Source organism: Nesoenas mayeri (genome assembly GCF_963082525.1).
Source record: "Nesoenas mayeri genome assembly, chromosome: 4".
NCBI classification, from domain to species: domain Eukaryota; kingdom Metazoa; phylum Chordata; class Aves; order Columbiformes; family Columbidae; genus Nesoenas; species Nesoenas mayeri.
In genome coordinates, this window is record NC_137540.1 from 72,226,224 (window position 1) to 72,251,551 (window position 25,328).

Below are 25,328 nucleotides of genomic sequence, written 5' to 3' on the forward strand. Positions count from 1 at the left end.
GATTTCATTTTGTGCCCAGTGATGAAAGCCTCCCTCTGTCATTATGCTTTATGTCAAAGTGCTTTATGTTCTGCAACAGATCATTTCAACGCTGCAGATGCCCATCTTGCTCCTCGTGAAAACCGCTCAAAATGCTACAAAACCCTTTAATGATTTATCTTGTTTCCTATTCACCCATTTGAAGAGTTAGTTTGACGCAATGGCTGCAGCACCAGCTTATAACAATGAGATGGGTATTTAGGCTATACATAGCTCTATTGTTATGAGACCTGAGGCTTTGTTTTCACATCAGTTGCTTGTCCTGTTCCTTGCCAGTCTTGTTTAATTAGCTGTATGGTTCTGTATGGCAAGGACTTTATAACGTTAGTTATTTGCTTAGTGCTCAGAACAAGGGTGTCTCTCTCTTAGGTAGTGTAATGCACAGCATAAATAATGCTAACAGTTTAACAGAATAAAGCAAGGATATCTTCACAGTTTCCTCTCCTTCCTAATTAGTATTACCTCGGTATTCTCTGTAGTTAGCACTGGCAACCATATGCTAATGGTAATTGCTTACAAAAAGTAATAGCAGAAGTTTAAGGGTTGACTACTGAAATCAGTTACAGACCTGAAGAACAGGTTTCGTGCATTAAAACCTGTCCAAAGACAGCTTCTGACTACAGATGTTTCTCTAGGTGCCATATTTGCCACAACCTGTAAAGGAATTTGCAGTAGGCTCGGTTGTCTCATACTTCAGAACTGTCAAGATAACATGAAATGTATATAAACAGCGAGACCATGAATCTTTATACAGAGTCAGAACAGGTTTAATGCAGAAGCATTTTCTCTTCTGAGGCTCTGATTAAGACTTTCTTTTCTCAGTCCTTCAAACCATAAGCAGATCCAACATTTCTGGTCTTGAAAACAGACATGGAATTTCTTCTAATGATACCAAAATTTTGTCTTTTGGGCTATCTCACTCACCTCCTTCTTCCCATCCTGTCTGCAAGAAATGAAGCGGCTTTTTTTAACCCTCTTTAATAGAAGCAGTTAATGCAGTCACCTAAATTAAAGGCTTCTTTCCTTGAGTTCCTATAGAAGTTAATGTAAACACATGGTGAAATTAGTAAAAATTAGTGAGCACTTGCCTAGGATGTACAAAACCTACAAGCCCTACACTGGGCTGCTCTGAGCAGCATAAACTGTATTTAGGTCACCTCCTCCTACACTGCTGAACTTCCAAGAGTTTTCTACTTGAGAAAAATAATAAAAAAATGTTTATTTTCAGGGAAAGGAAATCTTTGCTTGGGTCATGGGGTTTTTTTTTCCCCAGAGTTTTGGATGGCAATCATTGCAATCCTTTCTTTATGGCTGACCTTCTGTATTTTACTGTCTAAAGATGCTGCCCAAGACCGCTGTGGATTTCTGTTTTTATTGGTGTAAATACTCAAGAAAAGTACATTTTTTCTTTAGGTAAGCATACAGGCCCAAACACCAGGACATAGCTAAATCTTTCCAATATTAATGATTTTATATGCAGCACCCTGAGAGGCAGGGAAGTCCTCTTGCTATGACAAACACAATTTAAATAATAAACAGAATATAAAAAGGGAAGTGGACCAGACAGAATCAAGGTTTTTAAAAAAGTTATAGTAAACTAGAACTAGCTTCTCAACACTCAGTTCCATTTTATCCATTTTACCATTTCTTCTTGAATCTTCTTGTCTGACACGTATCAGTTGACTTCCAAGAGCCAAAGAAAGCCAAAAATTTCAAAAAAAAGAGTTTTTCTCCATGAAATGAACAGGTATGACTGACAGTGCCCATGAACCAGCTCTGTTTAGTCAGAAAGTATCATTTTAATACGGTAATCTCAGAGTATATAAGTGGCATGTTGACTCATGATGTGTTACTCAAATATTGTAATGTGTTGTTGTATTTGTGGAAAACTTCCTTCCTGAAGCTCAACTAGGCTCACGATGTTTCATGTTCACCTCGGAAACAGCCCATAGGCTTTCTGGTGAGCTCATTTTTAGCCGGGTCTGACTCACTTGAGCTTTTTTACCAAAAGACAGATTAAATTAATGATGGTAGAAATTTTCTTTAATCAAATTTGCTTGACCTTTAAACTCTATAGGAAACCTTGGCTTTAAGAAACCAGATGGCCTTCACAGAATTAAGGTATTTTTGCTTTCCTCCTACACAAAATGAGCAAATTACAGACTTCATTTCTCAGTCTAGACTGCTTTTATTTTGGAGAACAAGGGATGAAGAACCATAAAGTGTCTATGAATGTGAGCGAAAGTACACAGTGATTCACTGCAACAATTTGCAGAACAACATAAAAATAGTGGTTGAATCACAGCTGACCTTTCAGAAAATGTAGATCCTCATCTACATTTAAAAGGGTGCAGTATACAAAAACCAGAGTGACACAGTCTTCATTGTGTTACCCAAGTCCTGCATCAGAATTAAGGTAATAGAAGGTTTTTTATTCTGTAGGGTGCCAAACTAAATTGATCTATTGTCTTTATTTTCTCCTCCAAAATTTTACATTCCCTCAGATAAGTGACTTTATTCAGATTTTTAGGGTAGCTGCTTTAGCCCGGGTCTAATTCCAGCAGAACACCATTATCATGTCTGAGGAAATGGAGTGGACACGGGATTTTTTTGTCCCCCCTTTTTTTTTTTCTGATGAGTCATATTTGGTGTTGCAGTCTGGATCTGAGGATATGGTGCCATAACTACTCCTTTCTCTCATGCGGGTTAAGTCAAACACTGCTGCTCACCCATTAAGCCAGTTGCAAAGTAGTTGATGTACCAGCCTGACTGGTGTGGTTTGAATTCACTTTAAGTGCTTACTTCCCAAGCTAGGAGGAAATTTGCTGTCTGGTTTTGATGCATTTAATTATAAGTATATGAAGATCAATGATCTCAAAAGAGAGACTGGGAAAGACCTGGAAATCCTCAACTCTCACTAGAGAGGAAAATCTGAACTTCCACACATGATCCAATTCCAGCAGATGAAGAATGTGAACCCAGGTCTTCCACACCTCTGGAGAGTGTTCTAAATACAGACTTATCAGCCTAAAATTAAGAATGATCTTCCACATCTCCATGGCATTTAGGATGGGGAACAAGATGCTCTGAGGGGAAGTTTTTCCCCATATAAAAATAAGTAGAGGAATTACTTTATCTGTGCACCAGAGGAAAGAGCGACATTCCTACCTGGAATGATTTCCTCCTTATTTGAAGAGCTGCTCAGAGGCACTCACTCAGGTCCAGGAGCCACACAGCTGGTTATCTCACCACTGCAAGAGGTCCAGCTGATGCAACTGGATCATCTCAAACTGGAGTGGAGGACATTAGCTCTGCTAAACACACAGTGTGATGTGCAGGTTTTAAGATAAGAAAAGCGAGTTTTTCTTGGTCAAGAATCAGATGACACCTGTAGGTGAATTTGAAGAAGTGCAGGGTTTCCAGAGACACCCTTGTCCTTCCTGAAACTGATCTTCCTTTAGCACACAGGACACACGAAGCCTTTGTCCACTTTCTGGCTGACTTCATTAACAACTCTGCATTGGAAGCAGTTTGTGAAGTTAGCTGTTAGTAGGTCTTAGAGAACTATTCGAGTAACCAATTAAAAAGAATCAATAAAGACATGCTGTATGGAAAATTAAACATGTTTGTAATGAAGAACGATAACACAGAACTAACAGTGGTGACTACGCTACTTCTCTGTGTTATCCCATCATTTGAGACAATTACTGGTTTATCAGAATTGCAGTGAAAGGACAAATTAAGCATTATTTGTACCAGTTTTAGGGTACATGAACACCACATTTGGTCACTCTGAAGGGAAATGTTATGTGGGAGACCAAAGATACCACACCAGCAAGGCATGAAAGAGTTCGCAATATTTTGCTCCTATTAAAAGGCTGCTTATTACAATTGCAACATGTTATCGGTGAACTCTGATGTAAAAATGTATTTATATTAGGGTACAATGTTCTTTTTTGTTCACCACTGTGAATTCTGTATTCATTATTTTCTGCACTGGAGACATTTCAGAAATGTTTCAATGCTTCCAAGCATGTAATATCATTTTCTCATGGACATGACCTTTCATTACCAAATCTGCCTTTGAGTGTTGCGACATGTATGCACACACCATTTATTTATTTATTCATTCATATTTTAAACCTTCCAGTACATTTAAAACAAACAAAAATAAAACCAACCAAAAAATAAATAAATAAAAACACACAACAAAAAACTCACAACAAACAAACCACGACACTCTTGGTTTCAAGAGAATGGATAAATGCAGGATTAGGGGAGTTCTGAAGTGATTAAGACTTAAGGAATGATGGTTCTGCTACAATGTCCACTTGATGATGGTCTTGCAATACACTATTATAAATGTGAACTCTAGTACCCTAGGATGGAGTATCCTTGAGATCCAGCTGTAAAAGTTAAGATCCACTTGCAAAATCTTGTTGATGTCATTTTTTTTTTTTTTGGCAAAGCTTGATCTGGAGCACTTTTGCAGTAAGAAACCTGTAACTAAGTGTTACTTTAATAAGGATTTCCCATCTTTCTTCAGAGTGAGCTGCATCTCACTTTACCTCTGTAAAAAGTATGTCTTGAAGCTAAGCTGATCTAGACTCACAGAAGATAAACCAACCTGATAGAGGTACTTTGGACTAGCGGGACAAATTGCCCTTTGGAAGCTACCGCTCCTGTGAAGGGTTCAAGACAACATCTTTAGTGGCAGAGCAGACAGTAAGCCATGGAGGTGTAATGAGAAACTGCCAGGTGAGATGAACCTTATCCTTCCTAAATCACCTAGTGCTAATTTCCAATATAGAGCTAGATAAGATTTTCTTCTATGTGGTCTATTAAGATCACCCTCATTTTTGATGAGAGAGCATTACTGACTGCCTCTGCTGGGCACAACAAGTTGCAGCCAGGCAGCTGACTATCAGAGAAATTATGCTGTTCATGTTCTAGCTGGATGGTGGCTACTAATTGGGTAGTAGCGCAAATTACATCTTGACTGCCTGCAGCTGTGAATTTGCAATGCTGCATACTTTATATGCCCATTCAATCATATTCACTCAGATTTCTGTCCAATTTTTGACGTTCACAAAAAATCCAAGCACCAAGCTTCCAAGAATTAATGTGGGTGGCCTGAGTGCTCACACTGCTGTCCCATGATACATTTGGGTTTTAAAAAAACATTAATAAAATCAACTTTCAGGGGATAATTCATCTCACCAGTTTCAGAAACCTATTTCAAAATAGCTTGTGTTATGTCCTAGCTGCTCAGATCCTTGTAATTGTTCTGCATTAACAATGGACCTTTCCTTTGTTTTACAAAATAGAAATATAGACTTTTTTTACAAGTGGTCAGATCCTGCTGTCCTTTATGGTATGTGTTTATTTAATATAGTTATGTCACATGATACAATTTATAACTTCTTATTGACATAAATGTGAATTTCCCCACTGGGTGTTATCATAGGCCCCATGCCTGAGGATTTAGATGCACCAAGAGAACAAAGGCTAATAAAACACCACTCTGAAGATGGAATATCTCATGTCTTTTATCCAATTTCCATCCTTGTTCTTCCTCTGCCTTCAGTGTCAGATGAGTTGGACCTCCAGCTCTTTTTATTATACTGACAAATGCAGAGGCAGCAACACAAGTTGGCTTTGACTGAGGTACAAAATCCCTGCCAAAGATGGAAACTTCACTTAGATAATGGCTAAAGCAGAGAAGAACATTATGCACTGTTGTCCATGAAGTCTAGGATATAGAGAGAGTTATCCCATCTACTCTACTAGGGTAGCAAAATGGATTTAATTCCAGTTTTCCAGGCAAAACCTCTCAAGACTTGGTGTTTGTGTTTTGGTGTTTTGTGTTGGTGTTTTGGTTTGTTTCTGTGGGGTTTTTTTTTGTTTGTTTTTTGTTTTTGTGTTTTTCCTTACTGATTGAAATGGGAAGAGGGAAAAGGTCTTGGTCACCTTCGATCGTGAAAATTCTTTTGCCCTTTCAAGCCTGTGCTTCTAAGGGCTTGTTTGGCTATTCTCAAAAGGCTAATGGTGAGGAACCCATCTAATTCAAACACTCTCTGTTTTTATTCTTTCTGACATGAATTGCCCAAATGTTACCAGTCACTGGTCTCAAATTATCCACTGCTGATCAAAGTACAGCTGGTGTCTATCATGCATTAAGAACTGGATGTTAAAGTCTGCAACCTCCCACTCTGCACAGAAGCTGAATTTGCAAAGAGTGAAAGGACCTCAGATTCAGGCTTTATTGTTACTGCACAAAAGTCACCACACAGACTCCACATGATTATTTCCGTCTAATTCACGGCTTTGTGGCACAAGTAGAATAGCCTGATCTGGTAGGTCACTTCCAGGTTTTATGTATGGCGCTTTCCAAACGCCTTGGAAACCCTCACTCTGTGCACATGTGCCATTCAGGACTGCATTTCTTACGGCATCCATTAAGTCCATGCCCACAAAAACAGATTTCAGAGACCTGAGTATCACTTTGTATTGTTTCAGGAAGGGGCTGAGTTTGGGAAAGAGCTGAAGGTCTCAGGAGGACGCTCTGGGAAAGCAGCCACTTTGCAGGAGGGTCTGACATTATTCAGCAGGAGCAAGTCTGGGCAGTGGGACATTCACTGGTGCTTGTGATTCAGGCTCATTTCTTTTTATGAGCCAATGATCTACAGAAAGGCTTATGTCTGTGGTTATATGGCTTATTAGCATGGGAGGCTGCTCATTCCTGTCACTTGCAGTCAGATGGTCCCCCAGGCACTGCACCGGCACGATCCCAAGTGCACTGACCTCAGAGATGGGTTTTAGCCTCAGGACAGCCCTATGAAGAAGGACAACATGAACCTCCTTATATTAAAATGGCTTTCAGAGGGTCACAAAGGCAGTAAACAGGGTGGAGGGGAGGAGACAGGAGAGATAGAGGAGGATAAATAGGAGGAGACAGACTCCCATCATCTTCTGTGTGACACAGAGACCCAGAGCAAATCCTTTGCTTGTTCCTTTGCTGGGGGACTTTTAACTGTCACCCAGCCCCTGGCAGCCTGTGTGCCCTCCGGTCTCTCCTCTCCAAAGGACAGTTTTGGTCACGTTCTTCCCTCTTCCAGGGCTGGGTTTGGGTGTCCATAGCCTCTGCAGGTCCCACAAGCAGTTCCTTCACATGTGTGCATACAGCAAATCCTAGATTTTAATTAGGAAGGGCTGGCCTCAGGACTCAGCAGTGTTTTGGCAACAAGCTGGGATGGAAAAGATGGTCATCCAACTAATTATTGCACAGATATGCTCTGATATAGCTGACTGGTCAGACCCAGGAACACAAACCTCCTTATGGCACCAGTTCCTGAGTGAAAGCCCTTAAAGTCCGCTTGTGATGCCTGCTTCTCCCTTCCCCTTTCCCTGTTTTCTCTTGACTTTCTGCTTATTTCTCCCTCACTAGGAATAAGTGCAACTTGTTCAAATAGCTGAGCTGCCCCTGCCCTCTCACTTTTATCTCTGTGATTATTATTAATAACTGGGATATTTTTGGCTGTCGCTCATCAAGCAGCTTGTACTAAATAACCAGCCTGCCTTTCAGCATTGCCAATCAAGCCTTTTCGTTCTGCTTATCGGAGCAGAATACCTCGTCCTGTTAGTGCCTTCTCTGCAGTTGTGCTGCTGCCGCTACCCTTACTTAAAGCATACATTCAGACTTCAATGTATGCATGTGTGCATATACATAGAGGGACAATAAATACGGGAGCAGCTCCCATTTTCCGAGTCCCCCTCCTTTTGGAGACAGCAGCACAGACTGCTGTGACGGCAGCACCGAGAGCAATAAACACGCTCCATATGGCGCCTGCTTTTTGACAGAGTGCTCCTTGGCTTGGGGAGTCCTGGGACTGCTGTGGCAATTTTCAGTGTGCTTTGCAGTGGATTTGTTTTTATATTGAGTTCGAAAATCTATGCAGCACAGAGGGAGTGGAGGGTGGTTGTTAAAATGACATAAATAGTGGTACCAAACCAGATGGGAAAAGCAGGAGAGAGAAGGGAAAACAAACAGGATGATAAATGTTAACCTTATAAAGTTGTGCAATTTTATCCTCGGTGGTTTCTTTAGTGTCTTTAGTGTCTTTTTTTTTTTTTTTTTTAAATGAACTGTGAGGGTTGTTTTTTCCAGTGTGTAAATTTTAACTCTAAAACACTGACATACACATCAACAACTCTTGGGCACGGGCTGCATGTGAGTTAAGCTGCATGGCTCACCTATTTGTATGGGATTATAATGTTGATGCTTTAATAGGTAAGCCAGCTACTGATGCATGAAAATCAGTCAGGTAAATACCAATAATTTATCCAAGATACTACCAACAAAGCAAGTACAATACTCCTTGATCACTCCTGAATCATATAGGATAGTCGGGTGCAGCAGAAAACCAGCTAATAGAGTAGGACACTACTATTATCTAAGCCTTAAGCAAATGTGATGTATCTCCATGTGGCTGACCACCAGTCTGCCCAGAGACCCATAGAAATCCCTGCAATGTAAAGCATGCTCTTGTGATCAAATGTTGGGAGTGGCAATGGGAATTTTCAATTGAAAATTAAAAGGAAAAATTTCAATTATATTAAAAGGAAAATTCAAACGTTGGGTCATTCCTCTGTGAATTTACTCTGGGAATTAATTTGGTCTCAACTGGATGGCTGCAGGTTCTCAAGACTAAGCACTGGAAAAAATTGTGGTGTCACTTAATTCATCCCTTTTCTTTCCACTTCAAGAGCATCCATTTCGGCCTCTTGTGCTTTTCCCTGCTCGGCTCTAAGTGGCTCAGTAATGAGGACTCAGACCGCTATTTCATGGCCCAGCACATCTCCGAGCAGAGAGAGCGCGCTGTCACAAGTCACCACGCACCATTGAACTGCAGCAATTTGCCATGTGCCACGTGAAATAATGCAACTTAAGTTAACCCTCCTTCCCTGTGAGCAAAGCTAAATCAATTTGCTGTACATTTGCCTTGGGCTGAGGGTGTGCACGGGGATGGTGGTTTGGATGAAGTGTGCCAGCTTGTTAAGCCATGGTAGTTCTGTCACCTTGTAATTACCATTAGGGTGAGAGCGTTATTTTAAAGTTTAACATAATTTCACATGATTTAACATTTATTTTTAAAATTTAATATCATTTATGTAATCCACCTCCTGATATCATCAAAAGAAATAGTGAGGTTTGACCTCCTCTTTTCCAGCCTGCCCTCTCAGTCCAGCTGTCCCATACATCCCCCATACTGGATTCCTATCACCAAAAGCAGTCTCTTTCAACCAGAAATAGTGTTTGCAAAGATTTCCACATTATTGAGTCTCACTGCAGACCTGGCTCCCTCTTTGGCCATCATCCTTACTTCTCTGTTCTTTCTAAAAGATGGCAGAGTGAATACCTTCCTTCTCTTGAGGCCATTCTTCTCCCTTCCTTTCCAACATTTCATTCTTATCCTTAACTATCCTTTATCTTCTTGTCCTAGTGCTACAAGACATGTGCAGAAGCACAAAAGAAGGCTTTGCCCCAGCTTGCTGCTCAGTGAAGAGTTCATAAGTTGGCAACATCTCCAGCAAGTGGAGTGGAAGCTGCAAATACTGAGGAGGTAAAGGTGAAAGGTCCATGAAACTAATGGAAATGGCAGCCTGTAACAAAAAAGTCTCACAACCTGCTTTTCTTGAGTATCACTCAAGGTAAGGCAGCAGCATTAACTTTCATTAGATGCTTTGTTTAGAATTTTCCTTATAATATCATTGAGGTAAAAAACAAGAACATGACAACTAGTTTCTTGGTACCTCTCTGCAGTAATTTAATCCCGATGAAGGTCAGAACAAATGTACTTTATCTCAGTTCACTTTTCACTATGTGGTGTTTTTTGTTTTTGTTATTTTTTTTCATTTGGGCCTGACATGATAAAACTTCCTCATACATTAGTGAGCTTACTGTATTTGCAACCCAAAATCCTTCCCCCATCATTCTCCACACCTCAACTATTGCTTTCCACACATCAAACTGCCAAATTCAGATGCTTCTGCGGCACTTTCAGTTGCTTGTTAAAATGTCCTGTTACTTCTTACGCAAGCTGGCAGCTACAAGAGCGTGCTGTGTCTGATGCCAAGGCTGTTCACGTGAACTAAGCCTTGCACTTGCAGATCGTCTAGTTTGTAGATCTAAACAGACACTTGCAGATGATCACTGAGGCAGTTTAGAAATGACAGGAATACACTGAATATTATTCTGATTAGTTTTGGATCACAGTCCTTATGCCCACCTTCCTTCTGCTCCCAAGAAAGAGTCAAGAAGTTGAATTTTATGGCCTGACTTGTGCCTCAAGGCATAATAATTTGTCTTTAAGGAGAAGATAAGGAGATCTGTAGGAGGTGATGGTCTCCTTAGGAGTGGTGGGGGCTGCCTGTAATTTCAGCACATTCAGATTTAATTTGAGAATAATTTCCAAAAAAAAGATGACAGTGTTCATGTAAGTAGAACTACTAGGAAGTGTAAGTGAATTACTACCAGTTTTGCCATGTAAGCTTCAACAACAGTGCGGCAGGTCTATATAAATCATGGCAGGTACATATAGGTCATTCTTTGCTTGGGAAGTCATTGATGGTGTCCAGAAAAATGTTGTAATGTCACAGCGCCAGGTGCACTGTTGTGTTCTATCACAACCAGAGAGGAGAGAGACAGATTTACATTTGAGTGCACCAACGTACTGTACTGGGAGCAGGGTGATGCCATGGTGCAATAGGCTTATAAAATAATGTTTTAAAGGTCAAAGTCTGAAACAGAATGAGTGTCAATACACAAATACTTGCCCATCTTGGGGGCTAGATCCTGAGCTGCTGCAAATCAGGGGTCAGATCCAGATGGGACATATTTGTGGAGCTGATTAGTGCCAGCTGAAGGTCAATCAGGTTTTCTCTGTTTCCACTGACGACTAGCTCCCTTCTATCATCCCAGAAAGTGAAAAACAGTGCTTTTAGCAATCCAGTCCACCAGAAAGGAGGTATGATAGTCCCAAATCTCTTGAGCATTCCCTGAAATCTCCCTGAATCCCTAAGAGACAGTAAAACACAGATTTTGCCAGCCTGTGGTATCTTGACTGAAAATTCTCTGTACACAAGGGAAGAGGAAGGGAGTGACGCATTTTACCCATGGTAGCATGTTGCAGTCCCCTGAGGGCTGAACAGAACATGGACCATCTGGATTTTTGTAATGTGAAGTTCAATTAAAATGTTTTAATGTTAACCGCATGCAGTTTTTGAGGCTATAATTTTTTCTCTCCAGCTTTTCATCTCTCTCTATTAAAACCAAAAATAGCAAGAGAGGAAGCAAATAAATATTTCACATGGAAATCCATATGGCTTAAGTTGTCATGTTAAGGTGCATTTACGAATTATTAATTTTTTAGTAAAGAAAAGCAGTTTATGACTATTGCCCTAATAAGGTAGGAAAATAAGCTTTTGAAATTGGGGTTACTTTCTAGACCTGTGTATTGAAGACTGCTGTGAAGAAGAATACTCGCTGTCGCTGGACAAACCTCTACAGTTGAGATTGCTAAGGTATTATATATTCCTTGAGTCAAACTTTTTTAGCTGACCGCTACAGGACAATTGACAAGTAATTAGAAAATCGAGTCTCCTATCAGTCATCTTGGATTTGCCCCATATTGACTTGCATGTCCAGCAAGATGAATATACTGGTGTGCAAACGAAAAACGGTGGAAAACCATTGCTCGAAGCACCTGCCCCTCATTGTACAGCCACATTTCAGTGGAAGGTGGAGCTGGGCAATACTGTCTTGAAAGCAGCTTTGTGAGGAGCACATGGCACCTTCCACAAAGTTCCCTTAGTTGCCAAGTGTGATAGCTATCTGTGCTGGAAGCAGTTCTCGGGACATACACACTTGGACGTCTCCAGATAGAATGAAAGGTAAATGGTCAAAATTTTCCATCTGGTTGTCTGGTTTTCTGTCCTGCACAAGGACTCTTTTCATTTTGTTGGTCTGTTGCCTGTGATCAGGAACCAACAATGTTGGGGATGCTGACAGGGCAACATGTCACGTTGGTCTGAGGACCCTCTTTGATCAACGTGTGTGCAATGCTGTTTGAATATAGTTTACTTGCATAATGTCCCTGCAAGACACATCCCACTATTGTGCTAAACAAAGTCTTAGCTCCTTAAGACAAGAAACAAAGTGAGGTGATCTCAGTCGAAATAATTCAGTCCAGGTTTATGGACCCAGCCCCACATAGTTCACCCCACAGATCAAGTAGACACTTCGTCTGCACTACCAGGGAGCGCTGAACTTTGCATGTACTGTGTAGTTTTACTGCATCAAAGGTAGAAAAACTTTAAGAGCCAAATCCCCATCTCACATAAACTGGCAGGATGTTGTAAATCAGGGTGTCAAACTGATTTTCACTTGGGCCATATCAGCCTCACAGTTGCTTTCAAAGGGCTAAATTTTCAAAATCACATTCAGCTCTTTGAAAACAACCACGAGGCTGATGTGGCCCCTGATGAAAAAGAGCTTGACACCCTTGCTGTAAATCACTTTAGAATTTAATACTTTGAAGTTGCTTTCTTTTATTGCTGAAAAAAAGTCACATTCATGCAAAACCTGATTCTGTTCTTCAGTTCATTGCTGTTAACTGGGACAAACCTCATTCTTACCCAGTGTGGGACAGGATTCAGTTTCATCGTAAAGTAGGCTGGAGAAATAGATCAGTAACCTGTTTTGAATCTAGCTCAAATTCACACTCTACCTAAATTTTCCCTGATCCAAAACATCTCTAGCCAAACTCTATTGGGAATTTCATTTTTATTGGGGAGTATCTCCACATCATTTCTCTCTGGATTTCTAGTCAGAGCTTCTAATTTGTAATTTTCAATGACTTGATGGGTGCCAACAGAGCATCCTAAAATATATAAATCAATACATACATTAGCTGTTTTCCCTGGAGTTCAGAGCACCAGCTTCATCTCTGAGAGAAGCAGTACAATTCCCTTAGAATCAAACATAAGTTACATTGCTCACAACAAAACTTTTGAAATGTGTTTAAAAATGGCTTCTGTGGGAAGTCTTTAAACTCAGTTTAAGCAGGTGAGTATTGCTACTGAAATAAAGAGGATTGTTCATGTGCCCACAGGTAAGTGCAATGCTAGGGAGACTGAAGTCTGGGAGTTTATGTAAAATTAAAAAAAATATCAAATTTCACCTGCTTTTGTTTTGTTTTACTTAAATTTTATGCTAAGATAATAAGAACACTGTAGAAAAACTGTAGTGTTTGAGTCAAGGTACATGGTGTTTCAAAAAGATGGACCCAATTTGAAATCACTGTATCTCTGCAACCATGAACTGCCCAAGAATGAAACTCTTAGCACTTGAAAAAGTGGGGCATAGAGTTTCAAATGATTACTAAACTTGATAACTCATTAAACCGTTCGTAAATTCTTGCGTAATTGTAACATACTGCCATCATGAAATATCCTGCTTTGAAACTGGGTCCATCTTTTTGAAACATCCTGTATATGGGATTATTTATGTTGCCTTCCGCAGGCTTTTTAATTACTCCAAATAATGCTAGGGTGCAGGTAGTTCTCAGTTTAGATTCTCCAGCTAAAGAACCTTGGAAAACACTGCAATTTGAATCCCAAGTGTTCTACATTGCTCAAGCAAATGTCTTCCCATGCCACATCTAGAATAAATTATTTTAATTATGTTGATTGATCTTGGATTATTGCAGAACATCCAGATTTATTCAGACTATGCTGAATGGTTAAAGATACTTAATGACCCAGACTGAGCGAGGTCAGGTAAACAATGCAGAAACAGTTTGCTTTTTTCATTAAACATTGAAAACATAAAAGCATCTGTGCTGGTTCAAAATATGCTCAAAATCTGGTTTTACTAGCTAGCAGTAAGTTAGTGAGATATATAATAGTATATAAGGCAACACTGCCTTTGCTTATACATTGCTACGTAAGCAATTTGCCATTGCTTATAGTTGTGTATTTGATTTAAGCTCAAGTGTCATAAGAAGGATGAAGGGAAGGAAGGGGAAAGAAAAGCAGTGAAGGTTTTGCTCTCTTCATATACAAGTAGAGAAATGAGTCATTTTAGTTGAATCCTCCAGGCTCTGGAATAGGCTGAAAATAGGAGAAAATCAACAGAAGTCCACCTTGGTGTCCATAGTCCAATGTAGAAGACACATGCCATGTAAAGCTCAGCAGCCCAAAGGTGTTTTAATGATCCCTTACAGGGTTTTAAGTGCCTAGCAATACTGCTATGATCATCTCAAGCTAAATTATTGTTAGCTGCTAGACAAGGACTTCTTAGGCCACCATTAATTCATTGTGATCTCTCAAGAAAGCTTTATTAATAATAATTTAAATACCACTTGCTTTTCCACTTGATGCACCATGATGTGACAGTCTCTCCGACATTGCATTTCAGGATCAGCTTTTAAAAACATCTGTCTGCCTAATGAAAGTCATATGCAAATTATTATTTGAACTTTTCTCCATTAGTCATGTTGTCTACTATTTTTTATGGAAGATGACTGTAAAAGAAGCAGCCCAGCAGATTTCCTACCTTAGAAAGGAAGCAGCAGCTCACCAGCTGAACCATGTGTTGTATTTTTGCAAAGGTGTTCTCTGAGCTAAGAGTACAGTAGGCAGTTTGGGCACAGGCTTCCTAACTAGGCATCACTCCACATGGAAGGTATGAGGTTGCTTCAGCAACCTCCTGTTAGCACCTTATATACAGAGTTCTGCAGGGAAGATGGTTAAAAAGTAATCTAAGTGCCTTCTAAGGTCCTCAGCTGGTTTAGGTATACAATAGGGCATAATGCTTTTATCAGGAAATTTCTGGTTTGGAAGGTATCTGTAGAGTAGTTTAAACTCTTCTCATCACTGCAGTGACCCCAGCAAGCTGAACCAGTGGCTTCTCAAAGCCAGAATTTCATAGATCCTTTTGTACTGGGGAGTAGATGAGGGGCAATGGGCACAGACTGAAGCACAGGAGGTTCCATCTGAATATGAGGAGAAAGTTCTTGACTTCGAGGTGCCAGAGCCCTGGAACAGGCTGCCCAGAGAGGTTGTGGAGTCTCCTTCTCTGCAGACATTCAAACCCGCCTGGACACCTTCCTGTGTGATCTGCTCTGGTGAACCTGCTTTAGCAGGTGGGTTGGACTGGATGATCTCCAGAGGTCCCTTCCAACCCCAACTAGTCTGTGAGGAGGTAAGTGGCCAATGCTTATCTGTAGCTGTGTTGGGTCTCAAGAAGGATTTGTGATTCCTCAGACAACTCTTTTATTGAATACAGTGAGTATGACCATGGCACCTCTATTGTGAATTCATTAAGTTTTTGGAGACCACTGTGCTTGAGAAGGATCTGCCTCAGAATGGGTTTAGCGTGTACAGGTAAATAACTGCAAGAGGTAGGAAAGTCCCAAGAAGTCCTGCACTATTTAGACTGAGATTGGCAGAAGTAGATCCTAATATCCCACAATGTTGCCTTATTATAGAAGATAAACTAAAAACCCAAAAAGCCTAACAAGAAACTTTCTTATCAACCCTTAATAATGGAATATAGATTACAGTAACATCAGGACTTCTAAATCTTGACCTCAAGGAAATGAACACTGAGATAAATAAGTATAGAGAACTTTTATTACCAACACAATACTTTAAAATAACAAAGTAGAGAATCCTGAACAGCTATATTAAATCTCTCTTTTCTTTACCCATGGAAATGAAGTAATAAAATCTATATCAAATAGAAAGCTCATATTAGCTATGCCATTGAGACTATTGTGAGTTAATAGATATGAGAGTGAAAATGGCCTTAAGTCAAAATTCGGCTTCCCGCATTCAGTTCTCAGAAAATGGAACCAAAACCAAAGACCTTTAAAATGACCAAGGATCTGGACTGTCCAACTTGATGGCAAGAATATTTCCCTGTATGTCCAGAATCACAGAATCTTCACACTGTATCCTTCTGCACAAGCTATTTTCCATGTTTTGACACCATCCTGACATGATCATGTGAAAGAACAAGACCAGTAAGAAAACCCTAGAGAACTTCTACATAATGTTTCTCTTCTGAGATGGAGATTTCTGGTTGGTGGACAATGATACTGGAGCATGGTTCTGTGTTAGTAAATGGAGTAAGATTACAGTAACATAATAATAGAAAAACACCTGCAAACTTCTGACTACTCAGAAAACATCACAACTCCCTGAGAAGATGAAAAGGCAATATTCACCAGTGAAGAAGAAAATTCCACCTCAGAAACTTTAAGGAAGCTACTTTGACTATACCAGTCCAAGAGAGCAGTTTTTGGGGGATAGAGCTTGCAGTAGTTTAGTTCCAAATTACCCAGATTGCTGAGATATTGTAAAATTTTGACTTATTATTGTAAAAATACTAGTATCTTTGTCCAGTAGAGCAGTCAGCATGCGGAGGCCTCACATGCTCAATTCTGTAAGGTAGCAGGCATTTATTTGCAAATGCGTTCACGGAGATGTTATTAATATTTGTCATGTTGGGGCTTTGCATGTACAGGAGACCCCTTTTCTACGTGCTGCCACAGGCACATTCCTCCGAAATTTGTGGGGAGAGCACCTGGAGGAAGGATTCCCTCACCCCCTCTTAAAGGTCATTGCATACACAAGGAAAAGAATATGAAGTTGTGACTTCTTCTCCGCCTCAGATGTCGCAGCAGCTGCTTTGAGGCAGTTCTATCCTCCGAAGGAACATTCTGTCTCAGCAAGCAAAGAAAAGAAAAGAGAGATCCTACACCATTATAATTACTTGAGCAAAAATAAGCACACATATGGTGTGACATTTTCCTAATGCTCAGATCTTATTTGGAAGTAAATGTATTAATTAAGGGGGGAGGGGGGGAGTAGAAAGGACAAAAACAAACAACAATCCCTGAGTCATGAGAACATGACAAGCTGTCCCTTGAAAATGTTATTTTTATTTTCCAGTGACACTGGTGTTAATTTATTAGGTGTTCTAGTGTGTGCTTATTTGTTTTTAAAAAGCAATGATTTTCTTCCTCATCTGCTTTTCTGTTTTATGTTTCAGTTTTGTTTATTTTTATATACAGTGCTGAGCTAAGACGAACATTCACCCCTAGATAAAGGGCCAAATCAACATCTTTTTGTCCTTGAAGCTCTCAAAAGCTGATGTTAAACTTTCCCCAGTCTCATAAAAAGACGTGATTCAGCTTTGGAGGGCAGGGTAAATGGTTTGAAATGCTCTTTGATGGTGAAATTCTCTTTTATTTAAGCCATGCTGCCCTTGTCCCTAGGCTTTAAATAAAAACATCTTTGACAATTGTCTTTAAGAATTAGTGGTAGAAATGCAGAGGGCAGTCTAAAAATGGCCATTTCAACAAATATTCCCAGCATAGACACCACAGATGCAATTAAGCAGAACCAAATATTCAAAGACTGAAAAACTGTCTCTTTACACAGGAAAAATAAAAAGAGAAATGGACAAAAATCACATGCATCTTCCCAAAAGTGCATAAACTCAAGAGTGGATGTGGCAGGCACTCAAGGAGGTCCCTTTTCACATGACCCTCTCTGTAGTTCTATGGAATTAGAAAGCCATTGCCCAACCCAGGGAAAACATGGAGCTTTTGCCATATAACTCCTTTTTATATTTTGCTGGCTGTTATAATTGTTTTCATTACTATAGGCCCACAATACAAAAATGAAAGGCTATTGAAAGAATACAGTAATTACCTTTTTTTGGTACTTTTCTGCTCGTCTTCCCTGTGGAAATATTTTCATTCCCCTGATATGTAAACCTGTTCAATTTTATATTTTCCATTTTTGTCTCTCCATTTCCACCCCATTCTTCTTTCTTTTCTCAGAAGAAAAAGAAGGAAATTTAAAACAAACAAACAAAACCCTATAGATGCTGGAGGGGAAAAAGAATGCTGAGAAGCTTTTTATGTTCTTTATTTAAACAGAAAACCCCATTAGTAAATAATTATTTTCTTATACAGAAGTTTCCCTTCACGAAAGCAAAACTTTTAGTTGAAAAAGATTTTAAATACAAGTCTTAATCAGTTCTTGAAAAAACACCACATTTCAATCTAAAACGATGTTTTATTTCCATTCTGTTGTAATTTCAGAAAATGTACTAACTATAAGGCATCGTGAAATAAATCATGATATATTTCAGTGAATTATATGTTGCAATAAAAACCCTGTAAGTGTTTTGAATCATGGCTGTTGTGTTCTTTCAGAAGATCTCTCAGACTTCTTGCCTGATCTATGGAGCTGTTCACTCCCAGCAGAGTTTTCAATCTATTCACTGTTGCAGAAGCCATCTGGCTTTCAAGTGAATCTTTCTATAAGCTCAGTTTCTTCTTTCTTCTTCTGAGAAGCTTAAGCATATAAAGACCTTTAAAGTGTAGAGTTGTGCTGGTTAAAATGCAACACATGTTCTCTGTGGAAAAAAAATAGTTAGAACAAATTTTCAGATTTCTAACAGGTTGTTTCTTCCATCTCTCCTTGGAACAAACAAACAAACAAATCTAGTTTTCATTTGGATTAAAAAATTCTGTACCAACTTTCAGCATAAGACAGGGATGATTTAATATATATGAAGAAGTATTTTTGAATTTCCAACAGACCTTTTAATATTTGAATAAAGGCTGACAACTGAAGATCAAAAATATGTTTCAAGAGGCTTTTGTGCTCTTATTAATCCAACATAATTTTAAAACTGTATTTAAACATCAGATATAAAGATGCACGGAAGAGTTTAAATATAATAGCTCTTGAAAATGGAGGATTTTGAATGATCTGACCTTTTGAAGGAAATTTGTATCAAAGTCACAGATAAATCCAGATCTGTACATAGTCAGTAGACTGACTTCTCTTTCAGCAAACTCCTGCTGGCAATATAAGAAGAACCAAAGGGGAAATACATGAGTGGGGCCTAAGGGTGTGTAAAGGAATAACTGAATTTTACAAGCAGTGGTCAGCAGGGAAAGGAGGAACTGCTTCATTTTTGCCTGTAATTGCAACTCTAACTCATGACACTATTTGTGTGGGGTTATGAGGCTGAGGTGATTTAGACCTGCTGTCCAATCTGACCTGTTGCCATGGAGTTAGAAGTAATATGTACAAAAAACCCCCCAGGACACTGATATACTGGGAGCTGTAAATGTTAGCTTAATTGGAACCCAGAGCTCTGATACGACAACATCCAACTGGAGAAGAATGGAGGTGCTTGGTCAAAATGCCTGACTCCTACTCATGCTGTTTGAGTTGGTGGTTCACAAAGACTTCTCTATTTAAAATACAAGCTGCACACCTCAGGAGGCTGATCACACCTTCTTGCATGTTTTTAAGGTGCTTACCATCTCAAAGCAGTTTTGTTTCTGGATAAGAAAGGGTCCGTTCAGCTGAAAATTGACTAAACAACAAAAAGAAAACAAATTGCAATGCCAAGTATGACAAACGACACCTGAGTTTCACGGCTGTAAAGATGAATAGTTCTCCCCGTAGGCAGGACCATTATAAACAGCATCCTCTAGCTGATTTCACTGAACTTTGAAATTTCCCCTTAGATGGTTTAAGATTAATTAAATAAGGCGATACTAAAAAACTGATAGCTCTTTGGTATGAGTAATTGTCAAGACTACCAAAAGCAGCCACAGAAAAAGAATTAATCATCTCTAGTTCAGCTCCTTTTGATCAGCAATTGGCTTTCTTGTGAATGAAGTTCATGTGTATCATTGACCTGCTCTTCTCAGCTGTAATGAAGTCTCCTTCATTCAGACTATCAGATTTCTAAAATTAAATGAGAAAACAATATGTTAAAATTACAGGAAGATGGATTTGTGAAGTTTTCTGGAGGTGGTAAATCCAGCTTCACTTGACCACCATCAATCCTATGTACACAGAGCTTATACAATTTTGTTTGGAAAGATAAGGAGGCTTTTCAAAAAGCAGCTGTAATGACAATCTGAGGATCAAATTCAAGACAGAAACCCAGATAACATGAACGTCTCAAGGAACAGACACTGTAGAAATTGCAGCATTTAACACCTGAACCAATAAACACATCCGCACCTTGTGTTGTCCTATCTGTAAGATGGAAAGACCTCCATGCTATCCAGATATGAAGCGACTTGGCCTTAAAACTTAGATGATGACTTTTTTTATTAGGAATATTATTCAGTCAGACTGGCTAAACAATTTTCTAAGGCTACTACTAGGCTACTACTGAGAAGAAACTTGTGTCATGAGGCTTTAGTAGTATCTGCGGTAGCAGCCTTGATGAGCAAACTGTCCTGTCATTTAACGTAGTGCACATTCAGTAAATGAGAAAAAAACAGACTTAATCAGGAAGCTATATATTCAACCTTTGTATTTGAGCTTTTTATAAGTACTGATCTGATTTCTGACACTCTTCAAGATTCATATTAACTTGACATATAACGTTACGAGATATTCTTGCTAGTCATATAAACATATTACAAATTAAGTGGTCCTTAAGGTGACCTGCAACAGGGAGTTGCGTATTTGGATTCCCTAATAGTTTAAGGGAAAGATAACTGATTTATGAAAGGTTGGGTAATAGATTTGACTAAAAATACAAATATAATAAGGACAAATATTACACTGGGATGCGTTCATAGGAGAATTTTGTGTCAGTTGTTGGATGTTACCTATTCCTGTCGTTCTTGTGACCTCTCCCTTCACACAGTACCAGAGTGAATGCAGCTAGACTGCTGTATCCAGTTTTTTGTGTACCACTTAAAAACTGGAATTTTAGCAAAACTCATGTCTAAGGGATTCTCAAAACTTCTCGGTTACTTTAAGATGGAAAGGACTGAGGTTCTACCTTTTACAGTAGGTAGGAAAAAAATATTCCAATGTGTATAGCTTTAAATAAAAAGCAGGTGAGTTTTTGGTATGTCTAGTTCAAGGCAAGAAGAGAAATATTAGGATTACATTGCAGCAAAAAGGTGTGTGGAGGGGTTCACTGAATATTCAGGGACCCTTCCAACAACAGTGGTGATGCAGCACCAAAAGAAGCTTGTCGGGTGGTCACTGTATAGTCCTCACCATGGTCTTTTTAATCAGTTTAAACAAACACCTGTCACGGGTAGTTTAAATATCGTTATCCTGTCCAGAACAGGGAATTATTTAGATGGACATATGGAGATGCTTCCAGAGTAAACAATCTTCTTTTAGGCTGAGCAGTTCTGGCTCCTGCCAAGGATGTCTCATTGGAAAGTGAAGCCACTTCCCCACCACCTGTGTGGTTTACAAAACATTTCTAAAGTTATGTGGCAACCAATGCACATGCCATAAAGAGAGGCATGACCATGATGCTTTCTCTGTCATGTGCCATATGTATTGCTACACTGCCTGGAGCTCAAAAAGGGTGTAGGAATGGAAAGACTTCCAGGATTAGCATCCATCTCACAGTGAGATGCAGCTTGCTCCAGCACTCGGGCCAGCTGAATGGGACAGGAGTTGGACTCAATGATCCTTGTGGGTCACTTTCAATTCAGGACATTCTATGATTCCATGAAGCTGTAACAGTCACATTTCTGCAAGTTTCTGCTTAAAGGTACTGGAGCTTTCTGGCTCTTCTCTGCTCTGAGCACCTTAGGAGCTGTCACGCTCTTTCCATACTATGCTAAGCGCAAGCTTTGCTCGCTTTGATACAAATCACAGCTTTCTTGTTTAGTTATAAAAAATCTTATCATAAACGCTCAGAAAATGTGTAACAGGAATGAGAGGAGAAGTAACCATCTCTGATGTGGTACTCTTCAAAGAGTAAGCTGCTTTCTAATTAACCCCAAGGAGTTTTAGCAAGACAAGCCAATTTGTCGATGCTACCATTACAGTCTCATTACCATAGGACACTATGGGTGGCAGACAACAGGTCAGGTTTATTTTAATTAAGTGTGGGTGACTAAAAAGACAGACATTTCTATCTTGTCTGTCATTTTTAATCTTAACATTTTTCTCAAGCAGATGTGAATACTAACAACATGGCTCTTTAATTCTATTAATTAGTTGTCCATAAAAAAAAAGAAATGGAATTAGTTTTCCTGTCGCCTACAAAGGACATTTTATCCCTTTATAATACCTGGTTTAATCTGCTCCCAGTTAAATAAAAATGTTGGAAATAATTTTTCTGAAATGCAATTAATTTTGGATTAAACCTATTTTTGTTCTCAGCACTTTAGTATTTGGGGAGCATGCACTGTGCAATCAGTACAGGACAGTGAGGCATGTAAGGCTCTGAGCAGTGGAGAAAGGATATTAGTAAAAGGGCAAGGAGATAGGCACTTATACCTAGCAAGCTGCAAGAAAAGTCACCCTGCTTTCTACCTGTTTTTAATTTGCTTTGTTATATCACAGCCAAATGTTATTGCCATAAAATTTCTGGACTAGGAATCTCTTTTTTGTTCCTGGCATACAACATTTAGCACTATGGGATGCTGACCTGCACACGAAGCTCTCGGGTCTATTGGAACATGACTGCTGCTGCTGTTTAAAATTAGATGTTTTTCCAGCATATCTTAACCAGATCCCCAAAACACAGAACCCGTGCAGCAGCAGCATGTATTATTTTTTGGGAAAATAGGACATGTTATGGTTGCCACAACACAAGGTAAAATCATCTATTAAGGCTCCTGAAAGAGACAGTTTTCTCAGCAGTTTCCAGCCTGAGCCACCGACTTGACAATGCTCTGAGTACCCCCAGGACCCTTCATCCCAGCTCCAGCAGATGCTGGTTGGAAAACAGATTTGTCTGGATGTAGATTTACCAGATTGTCCTCCACATCCACAAACTGAAGATGTGAGGGTCATTCACTTAAAGGTCATCTGATCAGGAAACAATTTCTAAATCACTAACCAGCTTACTAACAGTAACTTTTTGTGATGTTATTTTGCCTTTGAATGCTTTGCCATACTTTTGGATGTACTGGATTAAGCCAAGATGAGTATTTGCTATAGAGCGATTATCTTGTTTTCCCCATTTTGTTAACATTTAGCTTTCTTCAACACTCTATTTGAATCCAGAGACTTTTTTTCCGGTGTTACCTGCCAGTCTCAACATTTCTCGCCTTTAAAACTGCACGCTACTGTTATAGTTGTAGACAGGTTTTGTTCATATGAAACTCATTTTTCTCCCTTTATGAAAAAAAGAAACAGGTTTTAAGAAACACTTGAGTCCCTTTGCTTGAATTATTCATGTTTTCTCCTAGTAATTTACCTACTAGGTCCGTGATTTTCTTCTCATTGTATCTTTAGTTTATACTTTTGGTAATACATAAACAATTCCACAAGTAATAAAGAAACAATCAGTCGGCTGAGTGCTTTACTTAATAAAAAAAACCCATAAGCTCCACAAATATGTCCCTTTCAATAAACCAAGACAATTGGAACTGGGTGCAACCCTGACACAGAGGTGAGTGGAGCACTGTGGGCTTGCTTCTAATTTTACTATGATACGAATTGTGGGCCACGGTGGGTCTTTCCCTCTCCCCGGTTTATCTGACCCCTCACCCTGCTTCTCCCCATCGGAAATCACAGGAATTAGAGAAGCGGTCTCTGCTGTCAAGCCCAGGTGATGAACAATAAACACATAAATCAGTGCTCAGTGGTTTTGGGACTGAGGCTTTTTGAAGTCAGAGGAAAGACTTGCACTGATGTCAGCGCGCTCCGGAGGGGCTGCCAGACACATTTCATCAAACAATTGTGTCCACACAAACAAGGGTTGGAGCATTTTGGCCTAAGTGCAGAAATGGTGATTTCAGTGCATGTGTTGTCTACCCCATTGTGGACCCTGGCCCTGTTTCAGTTTCCATGTAAATCACTGAGAATTGCTCCCCTAATTTATAATGATCATGGCTTAGCTTTTTCAGGAGCTACAAGAATTACCTCAGTATGTGAGGACCTGACTCTGAACCCATGTCCATTTAGTCCAAGACAGTTCTGGCATCAATGACCAATTTTTTGTTTTGTTTTGTTTTAAATGAAATTCTCAGATATGAAAAGTTCTAATGCTAAAGAATGAAGCAAAAAAAGTATGGAGAACATAGTCAGAAATAGGGCTGAACTATAGAAGCAGGAATGCATCACTTTTCCACTGGGAGACATAACAGAGACTATTTTAATTATTTAGTTTAGGAATGCACCACCCTCGACATTGCCATCAGCATTTTGATTTCATACGAAATACTGCACAATTATGACATACTGAAAGAAGTGACAACATTGTTTATGTCACTCAGTAGAAAATTACAAACAGATGAAACAATTACTGTGGCTTTTCTTTTGCTTCTGAAGAAAATTATGCTTGTGTGTCTTTCACACATTGGGTATCTGATGGGAAGCTCATGACAATAACTCAATCCCATGAAGTAACTCAGAGTTATTAAGATAATTTCTCAAAATCACTTCCCTAAGGCAAATGCTAAACTTTCCCCCCAACCTTTATTTTTTTTAATTTTAACATGTATTTAGTTGGAAAACAGAATGATAAATGAATGGTAATTTAGGTACTTCAAGGAAAATTTGGCATTGCCTCGGTAAAAATGTCCATCAGAGTTTAACACTTGAAATGCTCCAGTTTTAGATAGAGGTTTTTCATCGTTCGTAAAAGGAAAAAAAAATAACCCAGAAAACTGAAGCAGTAGCAAAAACGTAAACCAATAAAAAGTAGTAAATCTTCCTAGAAACCTGTTCTAGGCTGAGCCCTTGAAATCATCCAGCCATGGGGCTGTTGGACCGGAGCTTCACCAGAACCCAGGATGTGCCTGAGAATGCTGAGAACACACTGAGCCAGACATATTGCGTCTCATTTTGGAGCTGGCTGATCTACTGCTGCCATGTGCAGATGAACTCCCTCATTTCCCCTGGTGAAACAGGGTCTCCCTTCTGTGGCCACCCTACCTTTCCTTTGCTGCACCTGCTCCAGTTTGAAGTCCTCAAGCACCGAGGATGAGAATGCTACACATTGGTCTAGAAGAATTATTACTATACATTACATTATAATGTTGATGCTTCGTGCAATACTGATCACCCAAGTGCTTTGCCTGAAGCTCCATTTCACTTTTCAACCATCACATCAGTGACTTGTACACTCCCATCAAAGACATGAGGGTCTTTGTCATGGCATTGACAGTGTCCTTGCTTGTAACAGAAAGGTGTCAAGTATTTTAGACAAGTTTTCCTAGTTTGTTTGGTTTTTTTATATATAA